The sequence below is a fragment of the Paroedura picta genome, chromosome 5 (genome assembly GCF_049243985.1).
Source record: "Paroedura picta isolate Pp20150507F chromosome 5, Ppicta_v3.0, whole genome shotgun sequence".
Classification (NCBI taxonomy): Eukaryota; Metazoa; Chordata; class Lepidosauria; order Squamata; family Gekkonidae; genus Paroedura; species Paroedura picta.
In genome coordinates this window covers 40,953,805-40,971,072 of record NC_135373.1, presented here as the reverse complement: position 1 = coordinate 40,971,072, position 17,268 = coordinate 40,953,805, and the positions used below count along the sequence as shown (strand labels likewise).

At 49.9% G+C, this 17,268-nt stretch overlaps 1 protein-coding gene and 1 long non-coding RNA gene across 4 annotated transcripts in view; one reads left to right on the top strand and one right to left on the bottom strand.

Annotated features, from left to right (window-relative positions):
- RIMS3 (regulating synaptic membrane exocytosis 3) overlaps window positions 1–17,268 on the bottom strand; it is a 74,264-nt gene that overhangs the window by 48,186 nt on the left and 8,810 nt on the right. The window contains exon 1 of one of the 3 annotated variants that reach the window (XM_077337482.1): window positions 3,320–3,534. The exons of the other annotated variants lie outside the window; for them this stretch is intronic. The gene's annotated coding sequence lies outside the window, so the exon portion shown is untranslated. Of the gene's footprint in view, window positions 1–3,319; window positions 3,535–17,268 lie in introns of those variants that run through there. 3 annotated transcript variants of the gene reach the window in all.
- Window positions 1–17,268, top strand: part of LOC143837531 (uncharacterized) — a 47,619-nt gene that overhangs the window by 26,438 nt on the left and 3,913 nt on the right. The window lies entirely within an intron of this gene.

The window sequence follows — 17,268 nt, the reverse complement described above, 5'->3', positions numbered from 1 at the left end:
TCAGCCCTGATCCCAGGGACGGTGACATGAGTGGAGGCAGCTAGGTTTGAAGGCCTCCAGGTGGCATCTGGAGGCCTTCTTCTACTACTATGATTGATCTCTAGATGACCAAGATCAGTTCCCTTGGAGAAAATGGCTGATTCAGAGAGTGGACTTTATAGCATTACTCCCCACTGAGTTACCTCCTCTCCCCTCACCAAATCCTGCCCTCCCCAAAGTTCCACTCCCCAAATCACCAGGTATTTCCCAACCCAGAGTTAGCAACCTGCTTCAGCCCCCACTTTGGGAGTGGCAAAGTCATTCCCCTAGGGCAGAGGTAGTCAACCTGTGGTCCTCCAGCATTTGCTGGCAGGTGCTTATGGGAATTGTGGTCCATGAACATCTGGAGGACCACAGGTTGCCTACCCCTGCCCTAGGGTGTAAAAAAATGGGGTTTGGCCCCGCCTCATCCTCACCACTATTTTTCCTGTGTGGTGGGGCTTATTCCCAAGTCCACTACGTCCATCCGATACCCTCATGGAGACTGGCAGTGGGTTCTTACCAGGCTCTACCTGCCTGTCAGCTCGATGAGTCCAGCTTCCATTTGTAGCTGTCATGGACCAGGCAGCTTCAGCAGAGCACAGTAATGTAGAAGACTCCTCTAAGGAGGGGCAGCCAGCAGACCTGACCCAAACCCACAACCAGGGACAGAGACAGGAGGAGGCAGTCCCTAGGGAGCTGAACATGGATCCACAGCCAGATCCCAATACAATGGCCCCTCAGTCCTCCAGCCCTGAGTTGGAGAGAGAGAGCCATCTGCCAGCCCAGCCAGTCCACCTCCCCTGTCCCCAGAGCCATGGGAAAAGTGTAGAAGGAAGACTAGGATAAGGTGACCAGATTTTAACATTGGTAAAGCGGGACACTATTGACTGGAGGGGTTCTTGATTTAAAATGTGGTCTATATGGAGCAACAAAAAGGTTCATAGAACGCATAGAACACAAAAATAGTATTGTATTTTACTTGCAACGTAAGTACAATTTGCCAGGTGCCCCCAGATGTCCCTCCAAATGTGGGATAATCTGGTCGCCTTAGACTAAGAGGCAGCTGCAAAGAAGTTGCAGTGCCAGATTGGCAGCACAGCGCCGGCTCCCTGTCAGCAATGAGGATGAGTGTTTGCAGGAGCAGGGCTGAGGTACCTGGCAGCTGTGTCACCTGATGTATAAAGGCAGCAAAAAAAGAAAAAGAAAAAGACAGCTGTGTGGAAGCACCTTGTGTGTTAGTTTCTGACCCTGTAGCAGTATTCCTTCATCTCTGACCCTGGCTTAGATTAGAACTCTGCCTTTGGCTCTTCCTTTGGACTTGAATCTGTGAGTATGCTATAACTGGTAGCTGGACTTTGGAATGGTATTTTGGCTACCCCCGTCTGTGTGCAATCAGGACACATAGCAGCAACACAAAAATAAAAATACCACCACCCCTCCCTGCTGCCTTGATCACCTAACTGAGGGTTGGATTTCTACTGCCAGAGGAAGTTGAAACATTTTCTATGCCTGGTAGAGAGCTGTTGAAAATGATTTCAGGTGTGGTCTAGAGCAGGGGCTGGCAGAGCATTTGCTGGTAGGGGCTCATGGGAATTGTAGTTCATGGACATCTGGAGGACCACAGGTTGACTACCCCTGCTCTAGAGGGTACATGAACATCTAAATGGGTCTGTGGTTTCCCAAGTCTCAGATCCTGAGATGCAGAGGAGCAGCTATGGGAAACAAAGGTGGTATCTGGCAGATCGGGGGGGGGGGGGGAGTGGCTGAAAGTCTTCCCATTCCTGGTGGGGCCAGAAGATTGTGCCTGACTCACAAGACCTGCCTGTGGTGGCACCTGACTGACAAGGGCGGGGGGATTGGAAGGAACCGTGAATGGTAGAAGCTCTCAAGCCATGTGGAAACCAACTTGCCCCCTTGACTGGAGATGTCCTTCCTTCCCTTGAAGACACTGAGGAAGAGGCTCAACCCCTGACACCTAAGGCGCGGCAATCCCTGAAATGGATTCCTTCCAATATTTTGGGTAGCTACCCTGTGTACTGTGCTCAATTTTCCCTCTCGCTCCCTCTCAAACCAACTGGTATAACTAATTGCAGGAACAGCTGCACTACTTTCCTCTGCACAACATTGGCTCTGTCTTGGGAGAAAGGGGGGCCCCTGTGGCCCAGGGGAGGGCTGAAGCGGGTCTGATCCATGGGCACATAACAGTGGGGCTTGCGCAGGACCACAAGAGCCAAGCCCCCGCTCGGTATTCCTCCAGAAACAAGAACCCGTGGTAGAAAAGGATTGCTCGTTCCACCCAGCTCTTTATCTGCTCCTAAGATGCGCCAAACCATAGTGGTACAGATGAGATCATGATGTCACAACACAAATAAGATTGCTGGCAGAGGAGATGCTGAGGCAGAGGAGAAGCGGGGGAGGGGAGCGGTGGGCTGCTTGGATCCTAGAAAAAAGCCTTTTCATTTGACTTTCCTCCACCCTCCCGGGCTTTCCATGCCTCTGGGGCCAACATCTGCTCCTTGGGAAAACCTAAACGGAGGGAAGGAGCTAAAGACCAATGAGTGGCTAATAAAGATGCCCAAGCAGCACGGGCATATTTGGCCCCCTGTCCTTCACGACAGCACCTCAAAACCAAGTAAGGGCTTTCCCATCAATCCTATCTAGGCAGGGAAGGAAGGAGTGGGGAGAAAGAAATTTTTTTTTAAGCTTGATCCCCCCCCCCCGTGCTGCCTTGAAGAAGCGTCCCTGCTGTGCACATCTCAATAGCCTGCTCCCAAATTATTAGAGGCTGATGATGATTTCTAGAACACAGGAATGAAGCAGTACAAGGGAAGACCCCCTAAAGCAGGGAGAGATCTGGAGCATCAAGAAGAGGGGGGGTGGGATTAAAATTACATTGCACGCCTGGGAAAGAAAGTTCACTGGCAAATAATCTTGCATTGCCGACCGGTGATTGTGGCTGCAGCTCGTTTTGGGAAAACAAAGCTCAAAGAGAAGCCATGGTGGCTGGGTGGTGCTTTGAAATAGAGATTCATGCAAAGACGTGCAGATCCCCCCCACACCTGTCTCCCCCCCCCCCACACTCTGTGAAAGGAGAACAGGATGCTCAGACTCAGTCATGGGGGGGGGGGGAGATTAATTCCTCATTGCACTTTTAAATGTTCATGCCTGCAAACCAGAATGATCGTTATTGAGGGTTACTATGGATGGAGATACCACACCTTCCCCAGCATTTCCCCTCCCATTCATACATTTTAAGGAAAGAAACAGTAATTCTTAAGCGAAGGAAGACGCTCCTTACCTAGAGATGATCCTATGGCATCCAAATGGGAATGGAACTGAGGAAGCCGTTTCCCCAAATGCCCTCTGCGCCCACTGCCCCCAAAAGGCACACCTCCCCTCCAAAAACAGATTCCTGTAACTGCGCCCCCTCCCTCAGTGGAAGCAATTCAGACCCCCAAATCTCATGGCCCCAAATGAGAAGCTAGTTAAATCTGTAATGTAAAGGTTTCTGGAGGGAGAGACCAAGAGAGAAACAGAGGATGGGGTGGCGGGGGGGGGGGACTGGATTGTAGACTCTCTTTGCTTAAGCATTGCCATGGTTACCTCACTGACCCAATTCTCCTCACAGCCAAAATCAGGGTGGGGGGGAGAAAAAGGGAGGAATAAGAAGAAATTCAGAAGTAACATGCTAGGTGTGTGAGAAAAAGCCTCTGACATTATCGTCCCCTTCGAAATTTGAGGTGGGGGGGAGTGAACAGGAAAGGGTTTTTTCGCCTCCCCAATTAAGCCATGTCTCCGCTGGCATTCATGCCACAGCAAAACAGCACAGGGCAAGAATATCAGCCTCCTGCCAATAGAAGTCCAATGCGTAGGGGGACCACCCTGTGGAGCTCATGTTCCAGGCTGCCAGGGTACCGCTGACACGGGGCCAATACTAGGCCAGACTCGGTTATCTGCATAGGCAGGTGTGAAGCTGACAGTAGCACACTCACACTGCGCATGGAAGGGCTCCAGTGGACCCAGCATTCCTCTCTCCTGGATTTGAGCCTGAACTTCCATGCATTTCCTGACTCCTGTAATGCAGGGCTGCTCCGAACCTTCCTGCCACCGTCGGGCTGGTCTACACATGCATGTCTATCTTGACATGGCTGCTCCATCCATTGGGATGTGAAACAGGAGACTGCGCAGAAATGTCATGTCCTTTCAGTAAATCTCCAGTGCAACTGGCCAGGGGTGAGCAAAGTTTCTCAAAAGAACTGGGGAGCCGGCAAATGCACCACCTGCCGTGTGCTTGAGTTGGGCTCTCCCCTCTTTGCAGATTACTGATGCGCAGGAACAAACTGGCACCTTGCTTAAAAATGGGTTTTAGTGAGACACGACTGTCATGTCAGGGTGCCTTCGTGCACAGCAGTGCGCCTGTGGGAACTGTGGGAACTGTAGTACAAAAAGGAAAATGAATTGCACTGAAGAAGAAAAGGAAAGGTTGGTTTTTATACCTCACTTTTCACTACCAAAGCAATTTACAATCGTATGTGGGGCTGAGAGAACTCTGACAGAACTGTTATGTGAGAACAGCTCTAACAGGACTGTGACTAGCCCAAGATCACCAGCTGGCTACATGTGGAGGAATGGGGAATCAAACCTGGCGCGCGCCACTCTTAACCACTACAACCAAGCTGGCTCTCCATACTACGCTGGCTCTCCAGATTCCTTCTGTGCACTGTGCACTATTTTAATCAATGTGCACATGCATTGTGTATTGTTAACCCAAACAAGGGCACTCAGAACTGTGGCAAACGAGAAATGCTTACAAGTTTAACCTTGTCTGATGATTCAAAGCCATGGCTCAGTGGCCAAGCATCTGCTCTGTATGCAGAAGGTCCTGGGTTCAATCCGCAGCACCTCCAGTGTGCTGTAGTGGTTAGAGAGTCAGACTAGGATCAGAGAGATGCAAGTTCGAGGCCCCACTCTGCCATGGAAGCTTGTTGGGAGACCTTTGTCCAATCATATGATCTCAATCTAATCTACTTCTCAGGGTTGTTGTAAGGCAACATAGAAACTAGGAGAATGATGTAAGGTGCTCTGGAACCCCACTGGGAAGAACAGCAGGGAACAACTGAGGCAAATAAATACGACAGATGATACTCTAGAACAGGGGTAGTCACACTGCGGCACTCCAGACGTCCATGGACTACAATTCCCAGGAGCCCCTGCCAGCTTTCGCTGGCAGGAGCTCCTGGGAATTGTAGTCCATGGACATCTGGAGGGCCTACCCCTGCTCTAGAAAATCCATCTCCAAAATGGTTTTAAATAGCAGCTGTAGGGGGATGCTGATTTGGATAACAGTCATGGAGCGAGATAAGAATCCCTTCCCCCCTTTGAGCTGCCAATTGATCATTTTGTTGTTGTTTATTTGCATTGTTTCTCATTTGTGTCATCCTACTCATGAGAAGAGCCCTTCTGGATCAGACCAGTGGTTCACCCTGTTTCATACAATGGCCAACTAGTCACTCAGGAAGGCCAACAACAGGGCACGTTGGCCAAGGCTTTTCCCCAATGTTGCTTCCTGGCGCTGGGATTCAGAGGCTTGCTGCCTCTGAATGTGGAGGCTTCTTTTAGTCACCATGGCTACTGGCCACTGATGGACCTTTCCTCCATGAAATGATTTATTGCCTTGTTTCTGGGATGTATCCTGTGGTCGGGTTGCATTGTTTTACAATGTGTAATCTGCCTTGTGTCTCAGCAAGAAAAGAAGGCTATAAATAATGGAAATAAATCAATAGGATGCAGGTTGCCAGCGAGACCAGGACTGTTCGGGGCAGCAGGTTGAGATGAGGAAAATCAGAATGTGGAGGGGAAATCAAACCTCCGTCTCTGTCTGTCTGTCTCCCCCCCCCCCTGCACTGCAGCTCCCACATCTAAATCAGCCCCCCCCCCTCCCGGATCTGCTGTTTAACAGTGCAACCATTGGGGTTCTCATCTGTTTTCAAGGTGGGATTTAGGTCTTTAAGTTACTACTGGACTTGATCCTTGCTCTTCTACAGCAAACCAAAATAGGGTTGCCAGTCACCAGCAGAGGATTGGGGGGGGGGGGGTTAGGATTGTCAGATCCAGGTTGGGAAATTCCTGCAGATTTGGGGGTGGAGTTTGGGGAGGCTAGGGACCTCAGTGGGGTACAGTGCCACAGAGCACCCTCCAAAGCATCACTTTTCCCCAGGGGAACTGATCTCTGTAGTCTGGAGATGAGCTGTAATTCCAGGAGATCCCCAGGCCCCATCTGGAGGCTGGCATCCCTAGCACCAAAACAGCTACCCGCCTGAAGCAATCTGCTGTGGAGCACACGTCCTCTTAAGCTAGAGCTTCCATTTGTGCACGGCTCTTTGAAAACCACTGATCTTGTGTAAACAAAATGCTAGCGCAAGTGGAAGCACACACAGTGGCAGGAGTCTAGTGTGCATGAAGCTGGATCACAGGATTCCAGGCTCGGAGGTAGCAAGCATGAGCTTATGAATGTCCTCATGTGAATAGCCCCTTTGGTCTCTTTTGGGGGGGGGGATGAAAGGGTCACTGTAGCCTAGAGAACAAGGGAGGTCCTCAATGCCACCCCGCAACCTCCTTGTTTTTCCCGTTTCCAAAGCAGAGCTGTTCCCATTGCAAAGAAGCCAGAAAGAGCAGCGGGTAGATGTTTGTGTGTGTGTGGGGGGGGGGCTGGTAATCTTGGCAGTGAAAAAGCAATTATCATGTTGGAAAAGCAGCTAACAACTCCGGCTGTAGTTGCTCTAATCCAAAGAGCAGGAAGGGGTGAGAAGGCTATGGGATGCTTGATTAAGTTGCCTAATCCAATTCCCAAGAGAAGGAGAGGCAGAGCAGAGAACAGCTTTTGCAGAGCAGGCACCAAGAAATGGCCTTGGGGCCCATCCATCACCCGCTGCAGAAAAAAAAAAGGGGGGGTGATCTAACACATGACTCCGCCCAAATCAGAATCAGCCTCCCTTCTGCCCACACTTGCCAAGCAGATCCAAATTAGGGTTTGGGAGGAGAGCTTTGCCTCTTGGTAGCCTCTCAGCTTGTGGTTCAAATGTTATTTATTTCCAAACATGTTTACTTCTCACAGCTCCCCTGGGCTCTTTGCCAAGCACCATAGGGATCAAGCTAGGAGCCCTGCGGGGCAGGCTGTGGTTTGTGCTCCCTGCGCCTCAGGGCTGCCTATCAGAGGAGGCATCTCCAGGCAGTTCGAGAGATGACTCTGTCACAGCAAGCCAGAATCCTCATGACCTGGAGTCAGGTGGTACCTAAGAGCTGTTGACCAGATGGGGCAGTGGTAGGGATATGCTTTTCTATGATATGCTTTAGGATGCTTAGGGCTGATCCTGCGTTGAGCAGGGGGTTGGACTAGATGGCCTGTATGGCCCCTTCCAACTCTATGATTCTATGATTCTATGATAGACAATGGCAAGGATGCTTAGGGCAGGGATGGGCAAACCAGATATCCATGGACTACAATGAGCCCCAGGCTCATTGTAATTGTAGTCCATAGATATCTGGAGTTTGTCCACCCCCCTGCTCTAGAGGGTTCCTGGAAAGAGTCTTTGCTTTGGATCCTGCAGGGTTCTTGGCAATTCTCTGACGGGGCAAAAATAAGCTGGAACAGCATTCCAGGAAGGATGTGGCCAACCGAGTTCCATAAAAAATGCAAAATGTAGATTAGCTTTAACAGCAGTAAAGCAAGCAAACCAACCTCCTACTCCCACAAAATACAAATCAATAAGTTTTAATGAAGTTCACTTTTATATAGGGGGGGGGAATTCTACGCCTCGTTGGTTCTCTTTTTACCACTGTCCAGCCCTTTTTAAATCAACGCACATCATGTTGTGGGCATGAGTATATTGACCTTCCCGTCTACCTACCACCCCCTGTCACCAGCTGGTGAACAGTGTACTCACACAGATGCAAAGTGTACAGGTGTAGGGTTCATCCTTGTGAAGTGTATGCACAATCACAGTGTGCTCTTGAGCCAGTGACCACATGTCAGAGAGGGACAGGACTGGCACAATTGTGCTTTCTTTCCATCTCTGCACATTGATTTCTATTAGCCGTATGTCATTTGAAGAGGGTTTCTTGGTAGAAGCTTTAGGCCTTGCACAGGGATCCATTTTGGCAGTGAGAGATTGGTGGAGGCATAGCAACATGATAGGACCGGTAGGAAGAAATGGAGGTAACTTTTCACCTCTGGGTGCTGTTGTCTGAAACTGCCTTGAGACTGGCTGATTTACCTCAGATGGTTGAGGGATTTTCCTCAGTACAACTTTTGCCTGCCTACCTGTGGAACTGATGCCCTCAAAGTGGCTCACAAGCAAATTCATACAAACAACTATTAAATGTGGCAATAAAACCACCACAAAAGGATGAGTTCCATTTCCAGGAGTGGCAGCTCAGATCTTTAGGGGAAAGAGTCTGAATCAGCTCCCCCTCCCAACTACCCTCTCCAAGTTGTTTGTTTACTCTCATTTGATTCTCAGTTCGGAGAGCAGAGGGCATAATCCAAGGCTATTATGGCCTCTCCATGCAAGAATGCCGGGCCTTTAAATTCTTTGTGACATCATTTCAAGAGCAGTGCGCTGGCAGCCATTAGTCCCTGCTCATAATTGTACTCCGTTTTCATTATAATATAACATCAAAAATAGATCAAGAGCAGAAAAAAGGTCATCTTTCAAGAGCAATCCCCCTTCCGCTTCACCTCAAAAAATAACCACTCCGATTTTCAGCAATGTCCATTCACAGTATCATTTTCAACAATTTCTTTTTATCTATATACTGAGCAGCTGGTATCACTGATACATGTGAAAGGGGGGGGAAGAAGGAAACATATATACAGAGCAGTAAAAAAGCAGGGTGAAGACAAATGCAAAACAAGAGAAGCAGAAAGATCAGGGGAAGGACTGAGTGGCTGATTAATTGATCGATTCATTCATTACTGTTGGAACAACATCTGCCTTCTATGGGTGCTCTCCAAGGTCCTGAAGAAGCTCATCCTAACCCTGCCCCTACTTCTATTAACACAGTGATTCTCAACCAGGGCTCCCAGGTGCTCCCTGGCCTTTCCCCTATAACAGTGGTCCCCAACCTTTTTCCGGCTGGGGACCGGCGGGGCAAGTGCCCCACCTGCGCAGCGCGCATGCGCAACCGGGCCGCACATGCGCCATGCGCGGCCGAAGTCCACTGTGCTGCAGGCCCAATCCTTTGCCACATTTTAAAATCATTTGTACACTGTGGCAGCCACAAGGACCCTGTCACATCTGGTTTGGCCCTCAGCCCTGCCTGCTTGGAGCTCTGCTTTGCACCTCTGCTTCTTGGTACTTCAGATGGCTTGCTCAGCATTCAGACATGTGGCTTGATCTTGACCCTGTCCTCGCCTCTGAGCCCACACACTAAACTGCACCTGTTCTCCTAATACATCCTGAGGAAAGGGAAGCAGCCCTATGGGATGCCGTTATCTAATGAGGGGAAAAAATCAGCATCCTCCAGATTTAATTAGGGACAACCACATTGTCACAGAGCCTTTGGGATTGTGTTACATTCGCCCAAATGGACCGGTGTGCAATCCTTGCTCCATCTCTTAGACCCAAAGGCAGATCTGGACAGTCCTTTCAGACACCTAAGAGAATATCAAATGGGAGTAGAATCCTCTTGTGGGATATTTGCAGGAAAGACATCACACGACTGGACTTCATCTTCACATAAAATTCAGTTGAATGACCTCTTTCCTGCAAAGTGTGCTTTGTATCTGAAGAAGTGTGCATGCATATGAAAGCTCATACCTTGAATAATCTCAAAGGTGCCACTGGACTCCAAATTTGTTCTGCTGCTTTAGGTCAACACGGCTACCCACCTGAACCTCTCTTTCCTGCCAATATGCCAAGATTCCGACCTGAACCTCTCTTTCCTGCCAATATAGCAAGATTCTGCATCCCTTTCACCTGCCTTTAACCAGCTTGATTTGAACAATCTGCACGCACCACTGTACCTGACTGAAAATCAGTCCACTCTTCAGCTGACATCAGTAAGGGGCGTGGAAGTGCATCAGGGCTGATCTGCCAGAAACAGATCCCTTACATAGTAACAGGAGCCAAGGCTGACATTTGCATGGCCGCATTCTCAGTGGGTGGCCTGTAGTACCTTGCAGGGTCTGCAGGCCAATCGCAAGGGAGCATGCAAATGATGGCGACTTCTATGGCCCAGGATGCAAATCCCAAATTCTCAGAGGTGTAGGAGAAAGAGGAGTGACAGACAGAAAGGCAGATTCCCCCCCCCCCAAAACACACACACACACACACACACACATCCTGGCATTTCCCTGAGTCTGCATCCCCCTTCGCTCCAGTAGCATTTGGATAAGAGAACTGCAGGAGATTCTCTGTGACAGAGCTATGGGATTTTTGCTGGGAAATAGGCATGACAGGGCACTAATCGTGACTGGATAAGTTGAAAAGACAAGGGCAACTCCTGGACTTGTGCGGGGGGGAGGGGAGGCTCAGGAGAGTCACCTTCATCAGACCTCTTTGATTTGAAAAATGCTACAATCTCCCCCTCCATCCTATTTCATATCCCACCGCTTCCCCCCACTAGAACTTCACAAAAGCCCTGTGAGGTTGGTTCAGCTGCAAACAAACAACGAGCCCAAGGTTATCCAGATTGCTTCACAGCTGAGCGGGGACTGGAACCCAGACCCTTCTTCAGCACTCTTGCCGCTACAGCTCATTTGCTGGCCATCCCCTTCACTCACTCTCTCACCTGGGGCTTCAGTTTTCACAGACAAGCTTGCACCTTCACAGCAGCACTGTGGCTTCTGGAGCCTGTGCCCCTGGAAGGGGAGCCCTGCTAAGCTACTGGAGCCATCCCCAGCTGCTCAGCCTCAGCCTCTTGGCCCAGTTCCCATCTTCACCACACAGAGGTGAAGTGAGCCGTGAGGAAGAGCAGCTGCCTTCTGCTCTCCTTCTGGCCCATCCTGAAGTGCTTGCTACTCCAGGCTACCTGGGCTGTTTTTGAAGGCCCCATCCAGTGGGTGGTTGGCACACTGGGGATGCCAGATGCCCAACCACGCCAGCTATTGACAAGAAGCAACAGAACCCTAGGAAACATTGGGGGCAGACAGGAATCCAGATGTTTTTGCCCCTCCCACAGCTCCCACCAGCTGCCCTTTGGCTTTTTGTTTCTGTAGATATTCTAGGGGTTAGCCAGCAATGCAGAACTTTTGTAGTGTATTCTATAGCAAGGAGTAAGAGGAGACTATTTTTTAAAATATATCCTGCTTTTCACTAACCAAAGGAGTCCAAGTGGCTTACAAACACCTTTCCCTTCCTCTCCCCACAACAGATACCTTGTGAGGTAGCTAGTGTGGAGAGACCTCTAAGAGAACTGATCTGAGAAAACATCCATAAGAGAACTGTGACTAGCCCAAGGTCACCCAGCTGGCTGCATGTGGAGGAGAGAGGGGAATCAAACCCAATTCTCCCGATTAGAGCACACCGCTCTCTAACCACTAGAGAGCCAACAGGTTGGCTCTTGCCAATAGGTGGACCAGTTGCAGCGCTGTAGCCAGGATAGTTCTGCTAAGTCTTAAAGGAAGGTCTTGTCTGAGCTAGCTTGGTTATTCCTACGAATTGCTATTTAATAGGTCTCTGCCTCCAAGGAGTTTACAATCAAAATTGCAGCAGGAAGGGGAGACAAAGGATCCAGTAAGAACATGTAGGACCAGGAAACAGATTGGTACATCTTTGTGTGGTAGAAATGACAGGTTTGAACAAGAGGGCTGGTCATTACTTCCCCCCCCCCCAGGGAATTGAGACAGTTCCGCAAAAGTGCCAGGGATCATGAACAGAGCAGCTCTGGACCTTCAGCTAACTACGCTTTCCAGGATCCTTTGAGAGGAGCCGTGATGCTTGCCATGCTCGGAGTGATAAAACAAAGCCAGACACTGTTGGAATCAAATTGCACGGAAGCTGCTGGCCCTTGGATCAATAAGTAATCAGACCCAAAGGGCTGCAAAGAACCGATGGAGAACATGATGCCTATTGACTGCAGCACAGGAGAGCTTTTCCTGGACCCTCTGAGCTGCTTTCAGACATGTCAAAGGGGTAATGCACCCGGTTAGCTAATTACTAAGGCACGCTGCTAAAAACCTTGCCCGGTCATGATTGATTAGCACTCTCTGCTGCCCTGAGCAGGAAGATGTACCACAGGGTGGGGAAAGACAAATGGAGATTTCCAAGCATTCTGTTATTGCTTGTAATAATTATTGTGCAATCTCAAATTGACAAGCTGAGCATGGAGCATGGGTGGGAGGGTAAGTAGACAGAGCTAGACCCCAAAGCCTCCCAGAGGTAAACTCCTCACACCCTCAGAGCCCCATCCCAAGACTAGCTGCCAAAGTAATGGCAATCCTTGCAAAATGGCAGTTCTGGTTCCCCTGCTCATAACTTCAGATGTAAAAATCCTTTGTTTTGAGACATGCACAGAAATGGACAATAGTTGACTTGTTGTCAACAGAATGGACAGGGAAGTTACGGCCAGAATAACAAACTGCTGCTTGCAATGATACATACAAATACATCCCTTTTGCCTTGTGGACTGTTTCCCTTCAGCCCGGTGGATGGGCAGTCTTGTTCAATACCTAGCAGCCACCAGCTGTCAAGACTATTAAAAGCAACATCTTTCCAAAAGGTGTCATCTGTTTCCCTTCTTGGTCCTCATCCCAACCACCGCACGGAGACAAGCAGCGTTTGGGGGCAGTCAGGAGGAAAATATGTAACCAGCAGGACTAGAACCATAGAGTTGGAAGGGACCTCCGTCTAGTCCAGCCCCCTGCACCATGCAGTTACTTATTTGATTTTATATGCATTCTCAAAGCAAAGGAGATGGTTCGTTTCCTGCAGTTCTTCCCGTGAGGCCTGGCCTGATAGCTGGTGGGTTAAGTGGGATTCCTTTTTAACCCACTTGGGTTGGGGACCAGATGCTCAGTAAAAATCACGCGGTCAGGATCAAGTTTGCAGACTTCATCGCAGAGTCCCTCCCGCCTTCTGCATTGCAGCTCCTAAAATCTTAAGAGTTTCTCTCTCTCTCTCTCTCTCTCTCTCTCTCTCTCTCTCTCTCTCTCTCTCTCTCTGGGAATATTGGGGGATTGAGCCAGAGATCTTCTGCATCCCAGCAGGTGCTCTGCTACGAGGCTTTCCAGCCTCCACGTGGGGCCTGGAAATCTCCCAGAATTACAACAGGCCTCCAGGCTACAGCTATCAGGTCCACCGGAGAAAGTAGCAGCTTTGGAGAGCAGACATCATGATGTAGCACAGATGCCAGGTGAAGTCCCTCCCCAAACTCCAGCCCAGCCTCAGAGATCCAGGAGCCTCACAGGCCACAGTTGCCAATCCTGTCTGCCTCTGAGCCACTCACAGAGTGACATCCCTCAGTGTAACCTTGGCTAAACATCCGGAAGAAGTTCCCGGCAGTTAGAGCAATTCCTCAGTGGAGGTGAGGGGTTTGCCTTCTTTAAAGCAGGTTTAAAGTTCTAAGTCAGAGGCAATATAGCCAATGGACAGAAATGCTGATTCTGTGAACTTAGGCAGATTATGAGTGTGTGGGCAGAACGGATTGTGTTGGTGCTTGGCTCTTGCGGCCCTTTCTTGCATGCCCAGGGAATTGCTGATTGCCACTTGGGGTTGGGAGGCGAATTTCTTCCAGGCCTGGCTGGCCAGGTATTCTAGGGTTTTTTGGGGGGTGGGCATCATCTGGGCATGGAATTGGGGTCACTGTGGGTGGGCAGGTAGTTGTGAATTTCCTTTATTCTGCAGGGGGTTGGACTAGATGACCCTGGAGGTCCCTTCCAACTCTACAATTCTGTGATTCTGTTTGACAAATGCCTGTTAAATCGACACATTGTATAGAAACACCCTGACATTAGGCTAGAATTTTATTGATTGTGCCTTTTGGTGTAGTGGTTTGGCGTAGTGATTAGGAGTGCGGACTTCTAATCTGGCAGAGATATCAGGGCTCTCTCAGCCTCACCCACCTCACAGGGTGTCTGTTGTGGGGAGAGGAAAAGGAAGGCGGCTGTAAGCCGCTTTGAGCCTCCTTCGGGTAGAGAAAAGCGGCATATAAGAAACAACTCTTCTTCTTTTGCCTTTATGGTGCTGGCCATCAGAGATCAGTTGCTCTGGGCATTTTCTATCCATGTCATTCAGCCTTGCCCTGATCTCCATAGCCCAGGCTAGCCTGATCATGTTAGATCTCTGAATCTAGGCTGGACCAGGTCTGATTAGCGCTTGGACGGGAGACCAACTAAGAAAGCCAGGGCAGCTGTGCAGAGGAAGGCAGTGGCCGACCACATCTTGAACGTCTCTTGCCTTGAAAATCCATGAGTTGGCTGCAACTTGAATTCACTGCACTTTTTACCACCTCAGGATGCAGACCACTATTGGCTCCACTGTCAACACTGGCTACATCCAAGTTTCACAACACCCACCAATGTCTTTGTGGATTACGGCTGCTCTTCCCACCCTGCTTTGGGTTGCAAACTGAAAAGAGGCACAAACTTCCCATCATGCGTATGACACAAAGTGTGATACAAAGTCCTTGTGCTGACACCCTGCAAACATGAGGTCCCTCTGAAGTCAGCCCATCCTGACTTGTACATCTCCTTTTACAGCCCGTAAGCCAGGGGTAGTCAAACTGCGGCCCTCCAGATGTCCATGGACTACAATTCCCAGGAGCCCCCTGCCAGCAAACGCTGGCAGGGGGCTCCTGGGAATTGTAGTCTATGGACATCTGGAGGGCCGCAGTTTGACTACCCCTGCCGTAAGCAATCAGATCAGAGTGCTAAACCCCATCTCCTCCAGGGGCCCACTGAGAGTCCTATTGCCAGGAAAGAAGCTCTCCGTAGGTCTCTTTCTGCCTTGAGGTTAGCAACTCGGGACCAGACAGTATCCCTCAGGAGGCTGGCATCGGACCCAAGGGCTTCTGCTTGCTGACTCCTCTCTTTGGATGAGTTTTTAAAAGTGATCTTTTGATTTGTGGCGGCGCTTTTCTTTTTTCTTTTTGCAAGGCAAAATGCCTAAGCTTCATTAAGGCATTGCAACCTCCTCGACAACAAAACTTAATCTTCCCTTCGGGAGAACTCCGAAAACCTGGCAGCGAGCCCTGAAGGAGAAAATGCTTGCCACAAACAAAAGGGAGCCTATCCTGGGGTGCAGGAGGGGTCGTTCCTCTGAGGGGAAAGATGTCTCCATTTTGGCAGCAGGGGAGGTCGGAGACAAGAAGGGAAGGGGGACTTGCCTGGAAAACAGCCAGTCCCGTAAAGTTCTCTTACACTTATGCCCCTCCAAGTACTAAGACATACTTACCCATCTACTGCTATGAGGGGCTTCCAAGAAATGTATGAAAAATCAGTTCGAAGCCATAAAAACGACTGTCGCTCCCTTGCCTACCTGAATGTCCTCGTTTGCCTGTTGCCGTTTCAGAATTCTTCAAATCAGACCAGTCACTTTTCAAATTCAGAGCCTATGACCTCATAGAAACACCTTCTTTAAAGAAGTAACACCTTCCTTAAGTTAACCCGTGGCCCCTTTCAAGCGCCCTGCCAAGCTCACAGTCACAATCGATAAAGCAGGATATATGTGCGAGTGAATGAGAATAGGGAGGGGATGTTGGTCTGTCTCATCTCACCTGCTGGCTAGAGATGTATCTGGAGGAGCAGGCTGGGAAGGGGGGAGTGCCATGATCAACAGGATGTAGGGGAACATTGGGTGGTGGGAGAAGAGCAGGCAGGCAAAAGGAAGGGGCAGCAGAAGCTTGCGTGCTGTTGCCCCTGCTGGCGATGTCGGAGACTATATCAACACCCCACCAGTAACAGGAAAAGTGGCAGTCACCCACAGCACAATTCTTGCCTACCTATGGATCTCTGAGACTTGACTGGGGAAGGTTGTTGACCATTACCAATTGTGACCCCCAGTGATGCATCAGCACAGGTCTGGTGGACGGGGGGCTGGTGCCGCTATATCCTAATGGGATTCTGTTGCCCTAGCTCAATGCCCTGTCTGGGATTTTGCTGGGTTTGAGAGTGCCTGTCTAGTGGCGGGAGTGCGAGAGGACTGGGGTTGTTGGTGTACCACCCACCTGGCTACTGGACTGTCTCCCTGTCTGAGCTGGTGGAGATGTTCTTGGACATGGTGTTGATGACTGTCTTGGAGGACTTTGGCATCCAGGAGCATTCCAGGGCTGCCCACAGCAGCTCAAGATTTCATGGTCATGTGCAGTCCACACACACGAGCTCAGGTTTTGACCTGGGCAGGTGATCTGAAGGCGAGGGGATTGAAGACTGTCCCCTTGTCATGGACAGTTGCTGGGGTTAGACTTACTGGGCAGCCAAGATTTAAGATGATCAGACTCCAGGTCTTGATGGATCCAATACATCCTAAGATGGCATTGAGGAATTTTCCTGCCAAGACAGCTGGCATTGCAGTTGTTGCCCTGGATGATCTCTGGAATAACACAATTGCATCTAGATGCCCTCTCTTAGGTGAACAAGGGCTCTGGATGAATGTGACATGGCATGGGCTAGAGTTCATTTAAAAGCCTACTCTGTGGTGACGATGTTTTCCCACCACCATTGCATCCACACTGTCTTCCAGGTGGTCTATTGGGTTCTGGCCAGCAGGAGAAGGCGAACTGCTCTGCAGCCCACTGAGCTAATTCTGCTAAACACTTTGTGCATAAAATCTCTGACATCCCCTCTGACTTGGACTCAACATTAGCAGTGTTGGGAGACCACTGCTCTTCTCTTTGGCCGATGGGGTCCCCCCCCCATGGTTCCATCTTGTCCTCTATGCTTTTCAACATTTGTGAAGCTGCTGGGAGAGGTCATCTGGAGATGCCGTCAATACGCAGAAGGCAAGATAATCCAACAGGCTGTGACCATTTCCAGAGCAGAACCAGGGAGCCTGTCTGGCTCTAAGGCAGATCTGCACACCTGGCTTCGATTTCAGGCAGTGCCTTCCTCAAAGCGGATTCCTAAGTCACACCATTTTACATCTGTCCATTCATTCGTGTGCAGCACTGTCACTTGTACTTCCTCATTCATCCCTCCCCACTATGGCCACCAGATCAGGGCCAGTTTACCCATGTAGCACAAGCTATGGGCCTCACTCTTCCAGGGACCCCACTCTGTGCCTGCCCCCCCCCATGGATCAGGGCTGTCGC